Source organism: Quercus lobata, unplaced genomic scaffold (genome assembly GCF_001633185.2).
Source record: "Quercus lobata isolate SW786 unplaced genomic scaffold, ValleyOak3.0 Primary Assembly Scq3eQI_107, whole genome shotgun sequence".
Classification (NCBI taxonomy): Eukaryota; Viridiplantae; Streptophyta; class Magnoliopsida; order Fagales; family Fagaceae; genus Quercus; species Quercus lobata.
This window is the reverse complement of record NW_022154705.1, coordinates 501,350-521,558: the sequence shown is the minus strand read 5'-3', so window position 1 is coordinate 521,558 and position 20,209 is coordinate 501,350. Positions and strand designations below refer to the sequence as shown.

Below are 20,209 nucleotides of genomic sequence, written 5' to 3'. Positions count from 1 at the left end.
GCATATATATTTTAAAAATTAATTTATTAATTTTAACTAAATAAAAAAAATAAAAACAGAATTAAAAATCAAAATTCACCTTAATAAAGATTTAAAAAGTAAGAAAAAAAAAACTTGTAGCAACTTTCTCAATTTTTCTTAAATTTTCTTGTCAACCAAACAAAACAAAATCATCAATAAATACTAAACTCAGACCCAAACTCATCTTTCATTTTCCCAAATCTCTCTCTCCCTCTCTCTCTCGGGTCAAACTCCTCTCTTGGCTTTCTCTTATTTATTTTTCTCCGACGGTCCTCTCCATCGAGTGCCTTAATGGTACTTCCACCACCGACGAGTGGACCAGCGATTGTTCAAGTCATTCTAGGCAGATTCGAGGTCGATTCCTTTGTCTTCAATGGCCCCTACTCTTGATGTTTGTGGTGGGTCGGGTTTGGTGGCTATGAATCGTGGGTTAAGGACATGCAGCGGCAGTGGGCTGTCGTGGGCTTGGTGGTTTTCTGGGTAGATCTGGGTTTTCTGGGTTTGGATCGGCTAGGTCCATTGATGTGAAACCCATAGACCAAGCCCAGAAAGGACTCACTGCCGTTCATGGCGTCGTGGTCAACAACGAAGGATTGAAGCTTGAGGCAGCCTGGGTTCCTTGCAATGAAACAGAATTAGAGATCAAAGGTGGTGGATCTGGTGCGTTTGGAGGTTTCGAATCGGTGGTTTGAGTTGAGTTTCAGATCGTTGGGTTTTAGATCGGTGGGTCGTTGATCGTTGGGTTTCAGATTGTTGAGTTTTGTGTTGGTTTAAGTTGATTTTGTGTTGGTTTCTCAAAAAGATAAGAGAATCATACTCTTTCTTTTCTTCTATTTTCTTTGATGCCCGAAAATTTGGGTTTAGAGTTTAGTGTTTTTGTGTTTAGGGGCTAGAAATTCTGGGTTTGAGTAATTTTGTGTTGATGTGGATCTAATGCTAATTTTTTGGGTTTTAAATTTTCTGTGTTTGTCTTCTTGTTCAAATGTTTAATGTGTTCATGTTTAATTTCTTGTTCATGTTTAATGTGTTCATGTTTAATTTCTTGTTCATGTTTAATATGATGTGGATTTGGTTTTTCTGTGTTTGATTTTTGGGTTTGTATGATTTTTTTGAGTTTGTACTCTTTAAATCTTAATTAAGGTGAATTTTGATTTTTAATTCTGTTTTTATTTTTTTTATTTAGTTAAAATTAATAAATTAATTTTTAAAATATATATGCTGATTTGTCAGGGTGATGTGGCATTTTTTATAATATTTTAATTGTTCCGGCTGCCACCTCAGCTATTTCCGTTGGTTGACTGACGGAAAGGACTAAAACGGAAAGCGTAAATTGGTTTTAGGGACTAAAAATGGAAAAAATAAAATGTAGGGACTAAAATGGAAAGACGTCAAAATGTAGGGACTAAAAGTGCAATTGTCCCTACAAAATTTACTTGAGTTCTTCTTTCTTTTTCTTTTTCTTTTTTTTCCTTCTAAAGAATTTTCCATTTGTTCCTTGGACCTGTATATCTGCTATAAACAAGTTTTCATGCAAAAACACTGAAATAACATTCCAGTCAAAATTCTTGACAGTTCGGTCCTGTGGGCTTTTACGTACAAAAGTTACTCGAGTTTTTTTTTTCTTTTCTTTCTAAATAATTTTACATTTGTTTCCCAGACCTCTATATCTGCTATATATAAATTTTCAAGCAAAAATGCCGACATTAAATTCCGGTCAAATTCTTGACCGGTCGGACCTAGGGCCATTTTCGTTGAAAATTTACCCGAGTTTTTCTTCTTCTTTTTTTTTTTTTTTTTTTTTTTCATTTTTTTCTTTCTTTTCCTTCTAAAGAATTTTCCATTTTATTCTAAGACCTCTATACGTGGTACCTACAAGTATTCGTGCAAAAACGCTGACATTGCATTCTAGCCAAAATTCTTGTCCGGTTGGACTTAGGGGCATTTTCGTACAAAACTTAGACGACCTTTTTTTTTTTTTTTTTTTTTTTTTTTTTTCATCTAATGAATTTTACATTTTTTCTATGACCTTTATATATGCTATCTACAAGTTTTCGTGCGAAAATTCCTACATTCATTCTGGTCAAAATTCTTGACCGGTCTGTCCTTGGGGTATTTTCGTACAAAATTTACCAGAGGGTTTTTTTTTTTCTTTTTTTATTTTTTTTCCCATTTTTTTATTGGACCTCTTCATATACAATCCACAAGTTTTTGTGCAAAAACGTCGACATTGCATTTTTGTCAAAATTCTTGACCTATCAGACCTCGAGGCATTTTCATGTAAAATTTACTTGAGTTTTTTTTCTTTTAAAGAATTTTCCTTTTGTTTTTTGTACCTATATATATATGCTATCTACAAGTTTTCATGCAAAACCGTCGACATTGCATTTCGGTCAAAATTCTTGACCCGTCGGACTAGGGGGCATTTTCGTACAATATTTCAATGAGGTTTTTTTTTTTTTTTTTTTTTTTTTTTGAGGAATTTTTTTTTTTGTTTCATCAACCTCTATATATGCTATCTACAAGTTTTCATGCAAAAATGCCAAAATTGGATTTAGTTCAAAATTCTTAACCGGGCAGACCTAGGGACATTTTCTCACAAAATTTGCTAGTGTTTTTTTTTTTTTTTTTTTTTTATTTTTTTTTTTTTCAATTTGTAAAGAATTTTCCGTTAGTTTCTTGGACCTTGAAATATACTATCTACTAGTTTTCGTACAACAACGTCAACATTGCGTTCCAGTCAATGCCGACATTGCATTTTTGCAACAGGATAAGAATTTTGACTGGAATGTAATGTCAACATTGCATTTTTGCACGAATTTTCCATTTTTTTTTCTAAGGATTTTTTTTATTTGCTTCTTCGACCTCTATATATGCTATCTACAAGTTTTCATGCAGAAATGCCGAAGTTGGATTCAGTTCAAAATTCTTGACCGGCGGACCTAGGGACATTTTCGTACAAAATTTGCTAGTTTTTTTTTTTCTTTTTTCTTTTTCTTCAATTTCTAAAGAATTTTCCATTAGTTTCTTAGACCTCGATATATACTACCTACTAGTTTTCGTACAAATACGTCAACATTGCGTTCCAGTCAAAATTCTTGGCCCATCGGACTTTAGGGGCATTTTCGTACAAAATTTACCCATGTTGTTCCTTTTTCAACTAAAGAATTTTCCATTTGTTTTGTTGGACCTCTATATATGTTATCTACAAATGCCGAAATTGCATTCTTGACTATTCGATCCTAGGGGCTTTTACATACAAAAGTTACTTGAGGTTTTTTTTTTTTTTTTTTTTTTTTTTTTTTTTTTTTTTTTTTTTTTTTTTTTTTTTTTTTTCTACTGAATTTTCCATTTGTTTCCCGGACCTCTATATATGCTATCTACAAGTATTCATGCCAAAACGCCGATATTGCATTCCGGTCAAAATTCTTGACCGGTCAGACCTAGGGCCATTTTCATACAAAATTTACCCGTCTTCTTCTTCTTCTTCTTCTTCTTCTTCTTCTTCTTTTTTTCCCCCTTCTAAAGATTTTTCCATTTGTTTCTTGGACCTCTATATATGCTATATATAAGTTTTCGTGCAAAATCGCCTAAATTGAATTCCGGTCAAAATTCTTGACCATTCGGTCCAGGGGGCTTTTACGTGCAAAAGTTACCCGAGTTTTTTTTTCTTTTCTTTCTAAAGAATTTTACATTTTTTTCCCAGACCTCTATATCGGCTATCTATATGTTTTCATGCAAAAATGCCGACATTGCATTCCAATCAAAATTCTTGACCGGTCAGACCTAGGGCCATTTTCGTTGAAAATTTACCCATGTTTTTTTTTTCTTTCTATTCCTTCTAAAGAATTTGCCATTTTATTCTTGGACCTCTATACGTGGTACCTATAAGTATTCGGGCAAAAACACTGACATTGCATTCCAATCAAAATTCTTGTTCGGTTGGACCTAGGGGCATTTTTGTACAAAATTTAGACCTTTTTTTTTTTTTTTTTTTTTTTTTCATCTAAAGAATTTTACATTTGTTTCTAGGATCTCTATATATGCTATCTACAAGTTTTCCTGTGTAAATTCCTACATTGCATTCCAGTCAAAATTCTTGACCTATCTGTCCTTGGTGGTATTTTCGTACAAAATTTACCAGAGTTTTTTTTGTTTATTTATTTTTTCTATTTTTTTCTTGGACCTCTAAATTTTCGATCTACAAGTTTTCGTGCAAAAACGCCAACATTGCATTCTGGTCAAAATTCTTGACCAGTCGGACCTTAGGGCATTTTCGTATAAAATTTTCCCGTGATTTTTTTCTTTTATTTTCAAAGAATTTTCCTTTTGTGTTTTGGACCTCTATATATGCAATCTACAAGTTTTGGTGCAAAAACGTCGACATTGCATTTCGGTCAAAATTCTTGTCCAGTCGGACTTTGGGGCATTTTCGTACAAAATTTCACTGAGGTTTTTTTTTTTTTTTTTTTTTTTTTTTTTTTCTATAGAATTTTCGATTTGTTTCTTCGCCTCTATATATGTTATCTAAAAGTTTTCTTGCAAAAACGCCGAAATTGGATTCAATTTAAAATTCTTGACCTGACAGACTTAGAGGCATTTTCATACAAAATTTGCCAGAGTGGTTTTTTTTTTTTTTTTTTTTTTTTTTCATCTAAAGAATTTTACTCTTGTTGCTTTGACCTTTGTATATGCTATCTACAAGTTTTCGTGCAAAAATACCGATATTGAATTCCGATCAAAATTCTTGACTGGTCGGTCCAAGGTTCATTTTCCAACAAAATTTACATGCTTTTTTTTTTTTTTTTTTTTTTTTCTTATCTAAAAAATTTTACATTTGTTTCTTGAACGTGTATATATGCTATATACAAGATTTCGTTCAAAAACGACTAAAGAATTTTCCATATGTTTCTTGGACCTCTATATATGCTATCTACATGTTTTCATACCAAAATGCCGACTTTGCATTCTAGCCAAAATTCTTGACAAGTCGGACCTTAGGGCATTTTCGTACAAAATTTGCTCAAGTTTTTTTTTTTTTTTTTTTTTGGTTTTATTTCTAAAGAATTTTCCATTTGTATCTTGGACCTCTATATATACTATCTACACGTTTTTGTGTAAAAACGCTGACATTGCATTATGTTCAAAATTCTTTACCAGTCTGACCTAGGTCCATTTTCGTAAAAAGTTTACCCGAGTTCTTTTTTTATTTTATTTTTAAATTTTTTTAAATAATTTTCCATTGGTTTCTTGAACCTCTATATATGCTACATACAAGTTTTCATGCAAAAATGCCGAAATTGCATTCCGGTCAAAATTCTTGACCGATCGGTCCTATGGGCTTTTACGTACAAAAGTTACACTAGTTTATTTTTTTTTATTTTTTTTTTATTTTTTATTTTATTTATTTATTTATTTATTTTTTTCTCTAAAGAATTTTCCATTTGTTTCCAGACCTCTATATATGCTATCTACAAGTATTCATGCCAAAACGCCCACATTGCATTCCGGTCAAAAATCTTGATCGGTTGGACCGAGGGCCATTTTCGAACAAAATTTACGCAAGTTTTTTTTTTATTATTATTTTTTTAATTTTTTCCTTCTTTAGAATTTTCTGTTTTTCTCTTGGACCCCTATGCTTGATATCTACAAGTATTCGTGCAAAAATGCCGACATTGAATTCCAGTCAAAATTCTTGACCGGTTAAAGGTATGGGCATTTTCGTACAAAATGTACCCAAGTTTTTTTTTTTTTTTTTTTTTTTTTTTTTTCTTCATTTAAAGAATTTTACATTTGTTTCTTAGATCTCCATATATGCTATCTACAAGTTTTCGTGCAAAAATACCGACATTGCATTCCAGTCAAAATTATTGACTGGTCGATTTTAGGAGTATTTTCATACAAAATTTACCAGAGGTTTTTATTTTTATTTTTTATTTCTATTGAATTTTTCATATGTTTTTTGAAAAATAATTTATTTAGATTAATGTTTATTTTCATTTTTTTTTTTTTTTTAATTTTACTGGTCTCTCAATTAGTGAAGCACATTAGCTGTCAACTCTAAAAAGCTGTGCGACAGTTTCAATCCAAGAAACAGACAGGCGAAAGTCATAAAACCCAAGTCGTACATTTATCATTTACGTGAGAAGTTTTTTCATTGATGTGCATTTAAGTTGCTTTTTTTTATCAGTAATCAATGAGAAACCCATTTTCTCCCAGTAAAAGATCTGGCAAAAATAGTTTAGTATTGTGTGCTATTGAAGCACATATTAGTAAAATCTATACACTCTATCCGCCCCAATTTATCGTGTTTCTAAAAATAAAATTAATTAATTTACTAATCTTCTCATTAAGGCTATTATATCCCTATTTTATTTTCAAAACTATTTGAGTCTAGTGAGGATCAATCTTCCTCCACCAGCATCACAATTTATCATCACCTCTTTGGTCTCACATTCTCAATTAGCAGTTATGGATAAGCAAATTTTCGATCTCTCTCTACTAGGAACGCCACCTACAAACCATTATTTATTGTTGCATTCTGCTGTCGTTCGACCATAATATTCTTCATTCAAAACATGAGTTTGTTTCTTCTACTCAAACTATTCCTTATTTCTTATCACACCAACGTGTGTCAGGAGGCTACCTTTCTCATCACTCGTCTAATAATATTACTGTCTTGTTATTTGCGTTTTTTGAAAAAAAAAAAAATGGTGAAGAAAAATTATGGGTCTCTTCCTAACTCATCAATGCCACTTAAAAAGTTTAGGATCATATAGGGGGTGTTTGGTTTGTATTTTTAAACAACCATTTTCAGTTTTTAAACAGCATTTCACGTATTTCAACACACTTTTTCACCCACACGTATTTCCACAAATATTTTCAAACAACAATTTTCAGTTTTTAAACACATGTACCAAACGGGCCCATAATTTTTCATAATTTTTTTTATTATAATTGTAATGTGATAGGATGTAATTGATAAAGAAAAAATTATGAATTTATGTATAAGTAATAATTAATTACTTATAATTTATCACGTGCAAAAAAATTATAAAATAATTTATAATCTTAAAATTTTTTTTTTTTGGGTGAACGTCTCCGAACTACCTTTGAAGATGGAAGCTCAAGCTAGGCATGCGTTTGAGGTTATAATCAATTAAGAGAGAATTTGTGTTTTTTACTTGTTTCCCTGATAAAGTTATGACTCGAAAGCCATTGTCAGGGGGGTTTTGTTTGGTCAGAAAAGTAAATACATGATATGTACATATGACAAAATCTCTAGCAAGACACTTCTGAAAAAGGTCTAGGGACTTTGATTCCTGATTTCTTATCATATCAGCGTGTTCGGAGGTTACTTTTTTTCAGTTAAAAAACGTGTTTAAGGTGGAATAGTCTCCTCACTGTGTGGACTTTGTCTAATAACTCTTGAGTCTTTGTTACTTGCATTTTTTGGAAAAAAAAAAAAAAAAAAAGATATTATATGGGTTAGTCACTGTGTCATACTTAAAGTCTCAAGTTTGACAGTATTTGGAGTGGTTAATATTTTTTATTGGGGAATAGGGACTCCATTGAATTACATAAGGCAAATGTTAACCAGCACATCAGTACGGTTCGATTTTAGTTGAATCTCGGCCGGTAGGGGTTGAGGGTATTTTTTGTATAAAATTTGTCCATTTTTTTAAAAATTTTTGCAAAAGATTTTTCCGTTTCTTTCGCAGATTAGTATATATGCTATCTTCAAATTTTTGGCAAAAATGTCAAAATTGTATTCCGGTCAAAATTCATGGCCAGTAGGACCAAGGGGCAAGGGATTGCTGCGCATTCATACTATTGAGTTGAGAGAATGAGAAGATGTGACTAGTTTGCTACTCCTGCGGGCTCTACTTACTTAAAAGCTTCCTTCCGGTAGGTGGCAAGGGATTGCTGCTTCCACAGTTTTCTCCACTTGGTCAAATGAATGAGACAGTGACCTGAAATCCAGTCTCGAGAAATTAGTTTTTGGGGAAGAGGCCTACCCTTTATATTAGCATGTTTCAATTCAGTGAAAGTAAAAAAAGTAAATTGCACGGTGTAATTGCATTTCAAATTCTAGATTTTAATCCGTTTTTGAAATCTCTCCTAAAGTACCATACATTTTTTGTCGTTAATATACATGCAATTTCTAGAATGACATTATGTGGTGTTTGACAGTGCTTTTGGGCCGGTTTAGTAGAGGGGTTTGAGTAATGTTATTTGTAATTTTTTGAAATGTGTGGGTAAAAAAATATGTAAAAATGTATTTAATATTATTTAAAAATTGAAAATGAATTGTTTAACAACTGTATCAAATGGGCTGTTTATTTTTGGGACTTGTCATTTCTCTTGGACCAAATAAGATGATATTATGTGATATTTTGATATTTTATTTTAAAATGTAATTCTGCGGATCATATTAGTGGCATTTTTAAGAATCACATTTTTCAACTTTTTAATATTATATGTGTAGTGGCGGAGATTTTTCACTGTCCTTCGTGTTGTTTGATTGTCTAAGAAATTTTATTATACAAATTTGAGATTATAGTGTGCTCCAAGTCCTACACGTGGTGGGCTAGACATTAAAGTTGTCTTTAAAAGCAAAAACAAAAGCAAAACTACTCTATTTTCCTTTAGTCATATACGTGGTACCGTTTGATTTTTCTTTTTGTTATTGTCATTAAATAATTTAAATTAAAGACTATATATTTTTACAATCTCACCACACAATTGACATCAATTTTTGCCTCTAATCCAAAATTCTTACAAGTAGGTACACAACACGTTCGAAAGTGAAAAGCATCTTATGGATACGCCAACAACATATTTACAGTATTTTTATAACAAATATTAACAATATATTATTATTACCACATAACAGGTAAAAAGAGATAGATTCTAATATATTTGATGTTAAATTTTATCAAATATTTTATAGATATAATAGTGTATTTTACGATAAAAAATATAATTGAGAAAAATAAAGTTTAATATATTAAAAAAAATTATCTTGGCCCTCACCTGTACAGTAGATGTTATGTCCCCTCCATTTACTTCCTACTGTATCCCCAAAATTCTTACAGTAGTAGCTACTAATGTTATGAAAATTGTTTTAGAACCCATTTTGATTTGTTAATTGAAATGAAATATTTCGATACTAATCAATTTAAGGTATCGTTTCGGAAACCATTTTAGAATTACTGTTAATATATATATTATATATTATTATTACTATTATATAAAATAATGAATTTAATATAGTTTTTTATTAAAAAAAAGTGGGATTATTATTTTTAAAAAAATTTATTTATGAATTTTTTAAATAAAACTCACATTTTGGATAATTGTACACAAGTGAGCTTCTAAAAAACTTCCTACTGGCTATTTTTTCAGTTTTTACCATTTTTCAGCTTCCTAAATAAACTAATATTAACAATTTTTTAAAATATTATAAGATTAAAATGTACATAAATAATGAAAGATAAAAAATAAAAGTTAAAATTTAGTTTTATAAAAAAGTTAGATGACAACGTGGAGTAGAGGAGAGCAAGGGGCTTAATAAGTCAACATAAAAAGCTGAATTTTAACTTGTCTTTCAAATAGTAGTCAGGTTAGTCACGTGAAGGCTCACAAAACTAAAAATAATATCACAAAACCAAAACTAATCACAATAAAAAGTTGAACCGATAACATGGTGGATGGTATTGCATTACAGGGCGGATCTAGTTCTCACCAGCTCTATCTTGGTGACGCACAAAAGCCGAGGTTTTGCCTCACCTTCCGCACACCCCCCCCATAGCTTCCCCCTCAATAAAACCGGCGAAATCTTTCACCAGTCAGCCCACGCACCTGTCGTTTTCCCTGTGGGTTCCATTGGGTGTTGGAATATCAGGCGCGTGGGGTCTTTTTCACCTGTTAAGTCGCATGGGTAGGGTTAGGGAGTCAGCGAAGGGTTATGTTGGGTTTTGGACCCAAAAATAGTGCATAAAGAGAAGCCTAGGAAATTCGGCTTTGGAACAAAAAGGCCTATCATGCTATATAGCGCAGAGAGAGAGAGAGTTTATATGAGGAAACAAAATTAATAGGCTGTGAAAATGACGCTCTAATTTTTCTCGGATTTTATTTCAGTTTATTAATAGTTTCGTTCATTTCAATTATTTAAATTTCAGTTATTTAAGATTCATATTTATTTCATTCTCAAAAAAAAAAAAAAAAGTTTCATATTTATTTAATTAAATTATTTTTATTAAATTTGAAAAAAATCTGAAAAATATTTTTCAATTATTAATTAAAATTTTTAATTAAAAAAATTTATAAAATTAAAAAATTAACTATAACATATAACAAAAATTGATAAAAAAATTTTAATTGAATAAATTTGAAAATTAAATAACTAAAATAAACAAAAATAAAATTAAAAAACTGAAATGAAATCTAAAAAAATTTAAATGATCAGTTTTACGCTTTATTCAAATTAATAATACTGTTTTGTTAGAGATTTTTTTTTGGGTAGGAATGTACTATTTAATAGTAAAAAGAAAAGAAATGGAAAGCTACTATGATGGGAAATTTACTGGCTCCCACTGAAGCGTCATGTCACCATCTATATGTTAGTATAGGGCTAGGACAGGCGTTGGGTCACATGACTCTGATAGGTATCTGATCCACTATTGGGTTTTGCAAGCCAATTTTGATGTCATCTTTATTTTTTACCTTTTGAATTATCCTTCTAATTATACTTTATAAAACCATAAAATATTTACTATAATCAATTCATCCAAATCTTTCACAAATTTTTTTTTTTTTTACTTTTTAACTTTTTAGGTCTTTGCTTTCAGCTGGGTCCGTTAGTATGTGTCCTATAAAAGCACATATTAAGTTTTTTATTTTTAAAAATATTTTTTCGGTAATTAAAAAAGTTGTCATTATTTTTTCAATTCTCGAAAAAATTATTTTCAAAAATAAAAATTAATGTGTGTCCTAAGAACATACCTTATTAAAATCCTATAAATAATATAACATCTATTTTTACACTTTTTCACTCATAAGTATTTTCTAAAAAACTGAAAACTATTATTCAAATACACTTATCAAACAGACCCATAACTTTTACTTTTTATTTTTTTAACTTTTTTTAAAATTTTTTTAAATCAATAGTTAAAGTTGAAAGTTGTTTTTCAAACTTTAAATCTAGACCATTCAATAGAAAAAATAAATAAAAGTAAAAAGGTAAATTACACCGTGCAATTGCATTCCGGATTCTAATCCGTTTCTAAAATATATCCCAAAGTACAGAATGTTTTTTGTCGTTATATGTGCAATTTCTAGGATGTCATTATTTGTTGTTTGACAGTGCTTTTATTTTTGCGACTTGTCATTTTTCTTGGACCAAGTAAGATGATATTACGTGACATTTTGATATTCTAATTCGAATGGTAATTCTGCGGATCGTATTAATGTCATTTAAAAGAATCACATTTTTTAACTTTTTCATATCATCCCTGCATGGTGGCGGAGATTTTTCACTGTTCAAGAAATTTTATTTTCAGATTTGAGATTATAGTGTACTCCAAGTCCAACACGTGGTGGGGTTGTCTTTAAAAGTTTAAAAGAATCACATTTTTCAACTTTTTAATATCATCCGTGCATAGTGGCAGAGATTTTTCACTGTTCAAGAAATTTTATTTACAGATTTGAGATTGTAGTGTGTCCCAAGTCCAACACGTGGTGGGTTGTCTTTAAAAGCCTTTGATACATGTACTTACCCATTGGAAATTTTTGTTTGAAAACATATATGATATCTGTAGATAAAAAAATCGTAAAAATACATGTAATTTTATTAAAAAAAAGAAAATTATTGTTTGAAAATATGTACCAAATGCCCCTAGTTTCCTTCTAATCATATACGTGATATCATTTGATTTTTCTTTTTGTTTTTGTCATTAAATAATATTTTTACAACAATCTCACCACACAATTAATTTCAATTTTTGCCTTTTATTCTAAAAAAAAAAAAAATAGATATCACTTTTTGCAAAAGTAATAACTTGTTACCAATTTTTTTTTTTATAAAATTATTGTAAAATATGGATTGTGGGGCCAGAGAACTTATGATCCGGCCCACGCTCTACTAGGGCCCAGGGCCCGTGCTGAGGAAGGTATTTGCCAAGGACGAATGGGGAAAGGCCGGAATGCCGGGGGTACAGCTGAGGATGGCCCTGTCCTCGGCATTCCAAGACTTCAAAAGGAAGAGAAACATCTCGTTGAAGGCTGCCCCCAAAAAGCCCCCTGAAGAATAGGCGAGTAGAACGGGAACCACGTGGGGGTACGGTGCGGAATTGGTTCAAGGTAAATACGTCCCCTCCGAATTAAATGCGCCTGCAAACGTCCTAACCATATTAATGAGAAAAGACGCCTGAACAGGGTGACTTCGGTCATCGCAACTAACAAAAAGTAAGGGGAGGCAGCTGATAGGACGGGTACTTAAGTAGGCACCTGCCTGATCAACAAGTGGAGGGCTAGGATCAACCAAGAAGGGTTATATAATGTGAAGGTTGATGCGCCAAGAAAATGGGGCTAGGAAAAAAGGCTAAAAACCAAAGCCTCCCAACCGCCTCAAGGAGAAAGACTCCTCGAGCGAACACGGCTTAATTCTGTATGAACACCACGACTAACCCCCGTCCGGTGACCAAGGCCTAGCCTTTCAAATCCACGCTCTACAAATGATATTGTTTGGGCCTTTTTACGTGCGAACCCAATATCCTTTTTGGGTCGTTACAAATTGAGTCCTTACATGGATAGACTTAAAATTGATAAAATTATTGAAGTAATCATTTTTTATATAATATTGTAAAAATTGATGAACATATAACATATTATAAATATAATAAACTATTATTAAAACTGATACAAATATATAATATGTCATATAAATAACCAAATATATAAGGTATACTTGGTTATTTGATTATTAATTTTTTTGTACTTATTTAACGTGTATTTGCTTAAACCTTTCTTTTAGCAATTATATATATATATATATATATATATATACTTCTTCCGTCCTACTTTGTTTGTTCTTTATTTCATTTTGGGATGTCCCAAAATATTTTCCTGTTTCTAAAAATAAAAGTCATCAATTTACTAATGTTCCTATTATATCTTATTTTATTAATGATTCAATTTTTTGATAAATTTATTCAAGGGTAGTATTGAAAACTTATACATTTTTAAAAGGTAGACAGAACAATAAATGATGTTCCTTTAAAAAGTTAGACTTTTCAAACAGGATAAACAAAGTGGGACGGAGGGAGTATATAGTAATATTACTCATTATACTAAATGGATTGTTTATATTAAAATGGAAAGTTCGATGCGTGGCGATGACCCATCCTTGCAGAATAGGACTGAAATCCTATGATGTTATCCCATGCTAATGTATCCAGAGCGTAGGCTTGCTTTGAGCACTCTAATTTCTTCAAAGTAATAGCACCAGAGGCACGACCTGGCCAGTTAAGGCCAGGAGCGCATCGTCGGTAGAAGGGACGAGCAGACCGGTGCAAACCAGGGGCAAACCGCTCTGCCCAACCCAAGGTTCAACTATGAGCTTTTTAACTGCAACAACTTAAATATACGGTATTGGAGCTGGAATTACCACGGCTGCTAGCACCAGACTTGCCCTCTAATGAAGAGGTGAAAATACCCATGCAGATTCCTTGGCAACCCTTGCCACCTCTTCAGCACGGAATTTGCCCCGGGTAATAATCGTTAAGGATTTGTGCACCCCCACCCCAGTAGGGAAGGACGTGCCTCAGGTTCATCAAGTTAACCTAGCGCCGAGCTGGATGGACCCTATACTGGAATTCCTCGAAAGCGACACTTTGCTTGATGAGAAAATAGAAGCTGAGAAAATTCAGAGGAAAGCTCCTCGGTTTTGGCTATCCGAGGATAAAAAGTTGTACAAATGCTCTTTTTCTGGGCTGTATATGCTTTGTATACATCCCGAGATGTCAGAGTCACTTTTAGAGGAGCTGCATGAAGGAATTTGTGGAACTCACACGGGGGGAAGGTCGCTATCTCATCGGGCCATTACTCAAGGATATTGGTGGCCAAATATGCAGAAGGAAGCGTAGGAGTATGTTAGAAAATGTGACCAATGTCAGAGATTCGCTCCAAACATCCATCAGCCTGGAGGAATTCTTAATCCTCTTTCCAGCCTTTGGCCTTTTGCTCAGTGGGGGTTAGATATTGTAGGTCCTTTTCCTAAAGCATTAGGAAACAAAAAGTATTTGCTGGTCGGCACGGATTATTTCACTAAGTGGGTCGAAGTTGAACCTTTGGCTAACATCAAGATGTAGATGTTAAAAGGTTTATCTGGAAGAATATCATTACGCGATTTAGAACTCCCCACACCCTTGTCTCGGATAATGGCCTTCAATTTGATAGTAAAGCCTTCAGGCAATACTGTTCTGATTTAGGGATAAAGAATAGACATTCCACTCCGGCCTATTCTTAAGGGAATGGGCAAGCTGAGGCTGTTAACAAGGTTATAGTTAATGGACTTGCCTCCCTCTACTCCTCTCTTATCCAATGTTTGACTTCTAACCGTGATGCAACCTTGAAGGATGTTCAGGATAATAGGACATTCCTACTGAACTCGGATCTCTATTTCCGTGAAGACTTTTCTCCTCGGACATACAATCCTTATTTCTTCTTCTTCTACCATTCCCATAATAACCTTATTTGACCATCTTTGGACTAGTAAATATCCTCTGACTAGTACCTTCTGGCTAACTGGTCCTCATAATAACAAAAGAAGAATAATGAAAATAGTCCTAATAATGTTCAAACATCTAATGTAACAATAAACTTAAATACAAAAACTTAATTAGTAATTTTGCATTTCAAAAACCAAGAAAAATAGATTTTAAATAAAAAAATTCAATATATATATATCATTTGATTAATATTTAATTACAAAAATGCCCCATTTAAAATTTTCGCCTAAGACCCCAAAAGTTGTTGTGTTGGCCCTGAATTACTGTTTGTAATTGGTGGGCCCATAGCGGGGTAGATTGCTGGCCTAAGAAGTTTTTTCAAAGTACTGGTGTCCGGACTTGAACCAGGGAGCTCTTAGTCAAACTCAAGATAGCCACTTTGAGACCAAGTGCCTAACCACTTGGCCAACTCCACTGGGTTCATGTCAATATTCATTAGTATACTTTTACTTTTCTTTTCTAAATTGCATTTTTGTTCTGGCCGTTTCATACTAAACAATTGAAGACTTGGATTATTCCTACATCATTTCATATATTTAAATTTAAAGTAAAATTTTATTCAATTATACTAGTAAATTAATGTTGAGGCTAATTTTGACAAGCCCAGTGAGAGAAGAGGCCCAGTCGAAATGAGCAGGCCAAAGCTAACAAGCAAGGAGAAGCCATTGAGCTTAAGCGGCAGGAACAAATGGCTCACGGGCCCACGCAGTGGGTCCTGAGGTAGCAAATGGGCTTAAACGGGCCCGGAAAGAGAGAAGAAACAAACCCATGGATAGTATGTAGAAAAGTGAGAATGAGCCATAGCAGGCCCAAAGTAATATAAACAAAGAGAGTAAGGGGTTAATGGAAAACCCATCAGCCCCAAGGATGAGGTATAAAGTAATTGTGCCAGGGAAGTTCAGGAAAGTTAGTAAAAGCCCATAGGAAAGTAGGATTTGAAAAGGGCCGAGGAAGCCCAAGGAAAGCAAATGGGCCAAGGATGCCCAAGAGGGAAATGGGACATAGGAGCCCACAAGCAATGTAAGCAAAGGCCCAGTAATCACACTGAGTCACTAAGAGGGAAGCAAACAGCAGGCCCAAAGGGGCCCAGCAGGATTGAGTCAAACAACATTACAGCAGGAATAATAGAATGTCATGGCAGGAAACTATCACAAGGCTACTGAGTAAATATAGAGCAGGTTGGGGAAGGAAGGCCCATGATCCGACAAGGCCTAACCCCAAAAGAAGCAAGTCCTAGAGAATGGCTGATTGGAAAAACAACCCACACCATAAGAGGCCAAAAGTGCACGGCAGAACGCACAGACCAACCTCCAGGTCACTGCAAATGCATTAATAGCAGGCAAAGGGGATGAAGCACGCGCAAGACCCAAGCAATACTAGCCTGTACCCAGCCAATATAGGCAATGGTGGGCCATGGGTCATGTCACGACCCAAACCTGTACTTCAGAGTTTAGAGCTTGACCGGCATGTTAATATCAAGTTTACCTTAATACTAACATGAACCAACATAAACTGAAGGTACTTATCAAGAAATGTTTCTTGAATTTTTGCTTATTTTCTTGCATAAAAGCCATAATATACAAAAATGATGGCAACCTTGAAACTTAAGGTATACGTGTAAATATTACATAGCTAAACGTTTAGCAAAACTCTTATTACAAACCTAACCCCAAAGACATACAATTGGGGTTCACAACAAACTAAGGTACCGAATTACATTTGTGCTCAAAGGATCAAGTACGTCTTGATTCCTCCTATACAACAAAAGAGCTAACTGCTATACAACAAAACTCTACATTCTAACAAAAGAGAGAACACAGAATCCTTGCCACCTCTAATACTCTCGCTGCTTCCAGGAAGAACCTGTGCACTGAAATATAATAGGGTGAGTTGTGAAGCCCAGTAAGGTTTTAAAGCTCCATGGGCCTTTAATAAGAATGCATGTAAATCAAATAGTTTATGGATATGTCAGATTTGATAAAATAGCCTTCATACTGTTCATATTGTTCTTAAAAATAATTTAAGAGCTTTTAGATGAGAATACTTCATTTTCCTTTCATATAATAAAGAAATATAATTCAGTAATCTTATCTTTGAATAGACTATCAAATACTTTATCATAACTTCTCATCCGACTTATAACACATTAAATATACCTTTCTTATCATCATACTTTTCTTATAATTTCCAAGTAGCTTTATACCTCATTTATAATACATATTAGTTAATCCAATTGTAAGTTTGTCACTACTTTGGGAGGTTTCCAGCATAGAGTGCCAGGCATCCAACATTCCCCACAATGCTAGGTAATCCCGGAATCATATCATAATACATACTTTCAACCATGGGGTAGGTTGACATCCTCCACAAGTTGGCTGTTACCAACAAAGGTGGGTACAACAGAGCCAATCTCACTTTTAATGGTCAATCAGAATCTTCATGGAAATGCCAGTATTATAACCCCTACTGGCTGAGTTCAGATCATAACAATGGAATAATCAAAAACTGTATTTTTCTGATAACTTTGCTTTTATATAAATGTTTCACAATAGTAGTATATCTACTTTATTCTTAAATATCATGTTCGTGATACAAATAATAGCATTAATATGCTAAAATTATTATGTATATAAGATTGAACAATTCACGAGCACATATTTTACTTAAATCATGCATATATGTAATATCTCTAATCAAAAGCTTTAATACATAATACTTTTCGAAATAATCTTTATACTTATCAAAAGCACATGTCACAAGTCCCTTACTTGAAAACAGAAGGCGCGAGAGATTGTACACGAGAAGCTTAAGTGTCCATGTTCTTGTTCTCACCACCTAAATGAAAAACCAAAATTTATTACGGACAAAATTTTCCTAATATATAAACTTATACCTCAATCACAACCTAACTCTCAAACTCATGAAAAACTTAATTCCCATCACATAAAGTTCCCCAAAGCATATGATACAATCATCGAACACGTTTTGCACCCAAACCATAGAGAACCCAAGGAATAAAATTTATATATGCTCCAAACATATCAAAGGATGAGCGTATTAAATTATAGCTCAAAACATTCACCCTAACTTGAGAATTAAATCCACAAAGTCAGGTGTAGCATATGTTGTTCACTGCTCATTTCAGCAGCGTATGCTTCATTTGTAAAATACAAATGGGCTGTCCAAACACACCTAATTATCATGAAATTTTACAGAACTACTCCCCTGTATGTCCATATACCATAAAAATTTTGGAGTCAAATCATAAAATCATGATTTAGTAAAAATCACACAAGACAGTATACTCAAATCTGTCTTGACAGAATTTCTTGCAACTTACAAATTAAGCCATTATTTTTATGTTCATCCAAATGTTTTGAGACCACTTCTATAACAACCATGTGCGTCTTAGAATTTATAAAAACTACTCCTAGCATCCTAATTCACAAAATATGATTTAATACATATTTTTCTTGTTGTAAACATCAAATCTGTCACAGAGACAACTTCAGTACATATTCTTATAAAATCATCAACAAATGGCAATAGGCCTTAATTTCATTTGGGTATTTTTATACCTATAGTATACATATTAAAATATGTTAATAAGCATTCAATTGATCACAATATCATCAAACTTTTAAATCACTAAAATAGAATCATAGTTCAGCCTCTAAAATCATGATAGAGGATAAAGAAGTGGAAATAAACAAAGGAAGTTTTGATTACTTACCCCCAACAATTTGAACTTGAAATTTTAGTGTTAACCCTTTAATTTCTTCTTTAGAGAGGGATATTTTGTTTTGGTAAGAGAGGGAGGGCTGCCATGTAAAAAGGGGAGAAGAAAGAAACAAAGAACAAGGAAAAGAGTAGGGAAAGAGGGGCTGGACTTTTGATCTGATGCAGCCAAGAAAATAAGGTAAGGAGAAGACTTTTTGGGGCAGCAAAAAGAGATAAGAGAAGAGGACTTTTGGGGTGGAATACGTGTATGGCTAGGGAAAGAAAAATCGCACCCACTTTTCAACTTTCTTGCATTCACACTCACACCTTTCTACAAAAATAATTTCTTGCATTCACATTCACACTTTTCTACAAAAATAATATCACTTTGCATATACATACATACATACATACATACATATATATATATATATATATATATATCCTTACCTTTAGAAAGTTATATCCATCACATTAAAAGAGCATATATGTTCTATAATATCACAATATCAAAGCTTCATGCACATAAAAGTAATTAAGATAATGACATGCATATAAATCCATAAAATTAATTATGAAATTAGGTTGGGGTGTTACAGGTTAGAGGTAAGAGAAGGCATGGTCTGGCGGTGGGGAGAGAGGAAAAACCTATTCTGAGGTTCTTGCTTAGGCTCTTTTGGGGGAAGTGTCTTGCTGGTATGACATACCACCCAAAAGAGGCAAGGATGAGTAAGAACCACTAGGTGCATGCCATGAGGGATGGAGAGAGAGCACACACACTGTAACAGGTAGAAAAAGTCACGGTAAGCAAGCAAACAAAATAGCCTTCTTTGTCTGGTATGGGTGGAACGGCACAGCTAACACAGGTAAGTGGTGGTGGCTGAGCAACTGATGACCAGTAAGTGGTTGGCAAGTACACCCATACCAGGCAAAGGCAGTTAAAGGGCTAAAACAGTAAAATCAGTCACGGCAGGCTCTATATAAAGGACCTATTGCTGTGCATTGAAAACAGGGGGGGATTTGACATCGGAGGAATAGCAACTGGGAAAGAAAAGCATAACCCAGAAGTAAAAACATTAAGAAGGAGAGAAAGAAAGAAAAACGAAAGAAAAAGACAAGCAGGAACGAGAGAAAAAATAGAGAGTTTAAAACGGCAGGCATGCACCAGTAGGTTGATCTTCTCTCTCCCTCAATAGCCTTGCTTTCTGTCAAAGGAAAAAGATCATTTATCTGGGCACAAACCGTTTAGGCCCATCCCCTCAAACCAATTAATTTCATTTCTGAGATTACTTGCGTTGAGGGAATGGTTTTTGTAATACCCCAAATTTTGATTTTATAATTATCACTGTACCTTGTCAATTTTAATATAGAGTTGAGGTACCATATGTGTGTGCACAGTAAGATGGGAGTAGACAATTTTGTGGTGCTACAAATAGATGAGAAAATTAAAGTTTTAGTGTATACGATTTAGTGAGGCAATTAAAAATAAATAAATAAAATGGAAAAGTGGAAGATGTTTTATGGGCTCCTTGCAAAATAAAGTGATAAGTTCAAGTGGGTTTTAAAATCCAGCCCACTACCCCACCAAGCCCACATCTCTTTTGTGTTAAAATATAAGTTGGAGGAAAAAATAATTAGGGTTTTGGGATAAGAAGGGTTTCATCACTAAGGAGGCTAGG

General features: G+C 33.3%; 1 long non-coding RNA gene across 1 annotated transcript; it reads right to left on the bottom strand.

Annotated features, from left to right (window-relative positions):
* Positions 1-16,407: 16,407 nt before the first annotated feature.
* LOC115972879 lies at positions 16,408-18,734 on the bottom strand. Its single transcript, XR_004087552.1, has 3 exons — positions 18,544-18,734; positions 17,579-17,645; positions 16,408-16,680 (listed from the first exon to the last, which is right to left on the bottom strand). It is a non-coding gene; the product is annotated as an uncharacterized LOC115972879 (long non-coding RNA).
* Positions 18,735-20,209: the final 1,475 nt, after the last annotated feature.